The sequence below is a fragment of the Bos indicus x Bos taurus genome, chromosome 23, assembly GCF_003369695.1.
Source record: "Bos indicus x Bos taurus breed Angus x Brahman F1 hybrid chromosome 23, Bos_hybrid_MaternalHap_v2.0, whole genome shotgun sequence".
Taxonomy (NCBI): Eukaryota; Metazoa; Chordata; class Mammalia; order Artiodactyla; family Bovidae; genus Bos; species Bos indicus x Bos taurus.
The window spans coordinates 27,249,899-27,255,618 of record NC_040098.1 but is presented as its reverse complement, the minus strand read 5'-3'; positions in this window follow the sequence as shown (position 1 = coordinate 27,255,618).

Here is a 5,720-nt window from a genome sequence, read left to right as displayed (position 1 = left end):
GCAGACTTTATTTTGGGGGGCTCCAAAATCACTGCAGATGGTGACTGCAGCCATGAAATTAAAAGACGCTTACTCCTTGGAAGGAAAGTTATGACCAACCTAGGCAGCATATTCAAAAGCAGAGACATTACTTTGCCAACAAAGGTTCGTCTAGTCAAGGCTATGGTTTTTCCTGTGGTCATGTATGGATGTGAGAGTTGGACTGTGGAGAAGGCTGAGTGCCAAAGAATTGATGCTTTTGAATTGGGGTGTTGGAGAAGACTCTTGAGAGTCCCTTGGACTGCAAGGAGATCCAACCAGTCCATTCTAAAGGAGATCAGCCCTGGGATTTCTTTGGAAGGAATGATGCTAAAGCTGAAACTCCAGTACTTTGGCCACCTGATGACAAGGGTTGACTCATTGGAAAAGACTGATGCTGGCAGAGATTGGGGGCAGGAGGAGAAGGGGACAACAGAGGATTAGACGGCTGGATGGCTTCACTGACTCGATGGACATGAGTCTGAGTGAGCTCTGGGAGTTGGTGATGGTCATGGAGGCCTGGCGTGCTGTGCTTCATGGGGTCGCAAAGAGTCTGACACGACTAAGCAACTGAACTGAACTGAACTGTGTATTTCTCGTATCATTAATTGGCTTCCCAGGTGGCTTGTGGCTCAGTTGGTATAGAGTATGCCTACAAAACGGGAATCTGGTTGATCCCTGTCTTGGGAAGATCTGCTGGAGAAGGGCAAGGCTACCCACTCCAGTATTCTGGCCTGGAGAATTCCACAGACTGTATAGTCCCTGGAGTTGCAAAAAGTTGGACAGGGCTGAGTGACTTTCATTTCACTTCACTTCAGGTGGTTCAGTGGTAAAGAATCCATCTGCAATGCTGAGCTATAGAAGATGCCAGTTTCATCTCTGTGTCAGTAAGATCCCCTGCAGAAGAAAATGGCAACACACTCCAGCATTCTTGCCCACATAATCCTAAGGACAGAGTAGCCTGGCTACCTACAGTCCATGGAGTTGCAAAGAGACAAAAATGACTGAGCCAAGAAACACACATCATTTATGCAGGGCTTACTTTCATTTTTTCTGGTAATATTAATTTTAACAAGTATAAAGATAGATTTAGACAAGTCTTAGAGCTAGAGTGGCATTGTTTTCTCTGATTCTTCTTCCTCTTTTTCCTCTCCTCTACTCTTTCTCTTCCTCTTGTTTCTTCACTTCTTTTCATGTTCTCCTTCTTCCCTCATTGTTCATCCTTCTTTATGGAGGCCACTATTTCCTAACAGACTTCTATATTTTCTTTCTTTTCTTTCTTATTTTCTCTGCCTTTTCCCCCTCTCTTTTCCCTGTGAATTTATATGCATTACTTCTCTTTCACAGATTCTTACATGGCTTCATTAGTGATTTTTCTCAATGAAAGAGAAATTCAAGTTGATATATACGATTTTTTTCAAAGACTATTAATCAATCATTTCTTTTTACTTTGAAAAATCTCCCTGAATAGTTACTATGCATTCCTAACTAAAATATCACTTCAGAAAAAAAAATTAAATATTTATAGTAAGCTTTCTGTGAATCTCTTCAGAAATAATTTTCAAATTATTTTAAAGAGATGGAAAAATGTTATTTTCAAGCATTGTCTTACAATTCTTATAATTCCTAAGCAAATAAGAATAAATAAGTTGAGTCCTTGCTTCTCTTGTGGCTCAGCTGTTAAAGAATCTGCCTGTAATGTGGGAGACCTGTGTTTGACTCCTGGGTTGGGAAGATCCCCTGGAGAAGGGAAAGGCTACCCACTCCAGTATTCTGGCCTGGAGAATTCCATGGACTATAGCCCACGGGGTCTCAAAGAGTCAGACTTGGCTTGGCGACTTTCAGTCACTCACTCAAGTTGAGTCCTGTGATGATCCCAGTGTTCTGCCTTGAGGCACTATCTGGACTCCAATTGAAAGAGGAGTGAGACCAAGAGAATATTGTGGTAATCCTCAGGTGAAGCCAGTAAGATCAGTTTCTGTGGGTCAAGGGACCTGGTTTTGTATAACTGAATACAGTGAGGAGGAAACTTTTTAAAGAAATAACTCCAAATATTGGCTTAGATTTCTTGATTCTATTGCTGAGTTTAAGCTATGCATACATGGGGTGCAACTAATGAAGTGAGGCAAAAAGTAGCAAAGAATTTATACTATTTATAGGAGTTCTATAGGACTGGAAGGCATTCAAGTTAATAGCAGCTAGAAAGAAGAGCTTTCATTGCACATATGGGCCCTGAGAAAACACCAAAATATGGGCAAATTTAGTGGTAAGACAAAATTAATTACATATTCAAGGCTACCCTAATCTTGATTTGACAAAATTTAAAACAAACCTTAAAAGAACCAAGGCAATTCAGTAACTAAACTCTGTGCCAAATTCAATACTCAAAAAAAAATCCACAGAAGCCAGCAGTCAACAATATAATATTCAAACTATCCAACATCCTACAAGCAATTACTTACTAGGTGAAGGACAAAAGTGTAATCCATAACTAGGAGAGAAAGATTCAAAAGAAAAAGACCTAGAATGGCAGACATCAGGGAATTAAATACTGGTTTAAAGATAGTATTTGGTTTATATTATTAATATAAACGTTAATTTTAAAAAAACATAAAATACAGCAAGAAAAAAAATACAAAGTACAAAAAGGAGACAATAGAATGCTTAAGGAAAAAAAAATAGTCTTTGAAAATTTATCTTACTGGATAGGGGTATATATTAAGCACTGCAGAAGTGAAAATATTAAAATTTGAGACAAAACATATAACCAAACTAAAGCACAGAGAAAAAATGGCATCAATTGAATTGACATACATGTGTTTTAGATCCTAGAAGCAGTAGAATGAGCAGGGACTGTGAAGAAGAAATAATTGTCTAAATTTCTCCCAATTTTATAAAACTAGAAAGCCACACTTGACTCCAAACTGGATAAACAAAAAGAGTTCCTCACTAAGACACATTTTTAAAAAATCTGGAAACAATCAGAGAAAAAGATATTTTACCAAAAATAAAATAAATACAAGAATGTATTTCTTACAGTTCTTTGTCATTAAGTATGCAAACTGTAAGACTCTCAAATCACAACTTGAAAGTCTGAAAATGAAAAAAAATTAAAACTGGAATTCTATAGTTAGTGATATATCCTTCAAAATTAAGGAGGGAAAATCCTTTTTAAAACAAACCAATGTAGAAGCTTATGTTGCCAGAATAGTGCCATTACAAGATAGACGTCAATGTTTATTTAGAATGAATGAAATAAAACAAAAATAGAATAAGAATGTATGGAAGTTACATAGACAGAAATGATCAGAACTTAAGTAGCGAGAGGTCCAACACTGAAAATTTTAGATGTGAAAAACAGACAGCCTGGAGTGAAGGGAGCCAACAAATGGCTAAACGGCTTATAAATTGTTTTAAAGGCAAGGAATCATAAAGACATCCAGAAACCAATTTCTCAAAGAGCTTCAGGCATAAAGGATATCTGAAAACGTACCAACTTTTTCTAAAGTTCTTCTGAAAAATATAAGTGCAAAGATCAATGTAAATTCCATGAGATAGACACAACACATAAAATTTTAAATTATTGAAATATTTGTATTTAAAATTTACACTATCAGGATGCAGAAGACTACTCACACTCACACACACAGAGAAACACACAGGGAATCAGAACTCACTTTTTATATGGTTTGTTTTCTTTTCTTTGGGCTTTGCTGTTAAATATGCAGTTATTTTTCATAATGTGGTGGCTACATGTGTAAAGTTACTTCAAACACTGCATTAGAGAAAACAGAATCACAGCTCCAAAATTGCCTAACATAGAGTTAGGTTTCTGGGTGCATCTATGCTCAAAGATTTTGTCCACCAGTTATTATGAAATTTTGTTAAATTTGAGTTTCTGTTTTAAACCAGCCTTAAAAATGTTGATCTCCACTATATTACTTGGGGGGAAAAAGTACTAAATGACAGTAAAGGAGGTTTAAATCAAATGATCTGGTTTTTTAAAAGAGAAATCTGGCATATCGTAAACCTTAAACACATTGAAATTTCAAAGGTATCTTGATAAAATTAATGAGAAAACAACTATCTGTTCCTTTGATTGCAACAAGAAGACCAATCAAAGAAGTAACGATGGGGAAAACTGGCAAATGAAGAGGGCAACCTCAGTTGGAAAAGTAAATTAACAAGACAAAAATCAAATAAAAATATGTATTATGTGAGTTGAAGAAGGAGATCCTTGCTTGTTGAAGGTAAGGGCAAAAATGTAAAAAAATGTAAATGAAGTCAGTCAGTCATGTCCAACTCTTTGTGACCCCATGAACTGTAGCCTACCAGGCTCCTCTGTCCATGGGATTTTCCAGGCAATAGTACTGGAGTGGATTGCCATTTCCTTCTCCAGCGGATCTTCCCAACCCAGGGATCGAACCCAGGTCTGCCACATTTTAGACAGACACTTTACCATCTGAGCCACCAGGGAAGTACAAGGTAAGGAAGGTAAGGGTACAAGAAACAAATGAAATAATGACAAGATCCCAGTGGAATACATTATTGGTACTTGCCTTTTTCATGTTTACTCTCCTCTAAAAAGTAGAAGGGAAAGAGCAATCCATTCCAAATGGAAGCATTTTGTCAAGAAAAGAGATGGACAAAATTGAAAGCCCTTTTATAATTTACTCTTTGGTATATATTGACTCAGGTCTTACCTGGTGGCTTCGTGATAAAGAATATGCCTGCTAAGTAGGAGTCACAGGTTCAATCCCTGGGTTGGATACATGACATGGAGTAGGAAATGGCAACCCACTCCAGTATCCTTGCCTGGGATTCCATGGACAGAGGAGCCTGGTGGGCTACACTGCAAAGTGTTGGGAAGAGTTGGATACGATTTAGTGATCAACTAACAGCAAAGGAATAGAAAAGAGATGTTAAATGTAACTGAAGAGGTATCTATATCAATTGAGCTTATCCTGGGGAAAAATGATAGGCCAACAAACTAGAACACACAAACTTGGCACCTATCTTAGAAATAAAATTCTGTTCACAGAAAGGCTGTCTCCTTGATGGCCATGACTAGAAAGACAAGACAGGTAATAATGCCGTAAACTGAATAGCAAATGAAAGTGGGTAACTTGAGTTGGATGAATAAGATACTCACATGCTGCTGCTGCTAAGTCACTTCAGTCATGTCCGACTCTATGAGACCCCATAGATGGCAGCCCACCTGGGATTCTCCAGGCAAGAGCACTGGAGTGGGTTGCCATTTCCTTCTCCAATGCATGAAAGTGAAAAGTGAAAGTGAAGTCGCTCAGTCGTGTCCAACTCTTCGAAACCCCACGGACTGTAGCCCACCAGGCTCCTCCATCCATGGGATTTTCTAGGCAAGAGTACTGGAGTGGGGTGCCATTGCCTTCTCCAAGATACTCACATAAAAGCATGTAAAATCATGTCTCTGTTTGCATTCAAGAGAGATGATCTTTAAGAGTTGAAGGCAAGAGCATAAGAAATAGATGAGAGAATGACAATGTACACAGCGGAATACGTTATTGGTACGTGTTTTCCTATTCATTTTCCTCTGAAAAGTAGAAGGAAGAAATAAGCGATTCATTCCAAATAAAAGCATAATGTTAAGAAGGAAGAAAACAAAAATTTGGACTTCTTTCATAGTGTCCTGTCTGGTCCAACTTGATCTATATTTGTGGAAACTG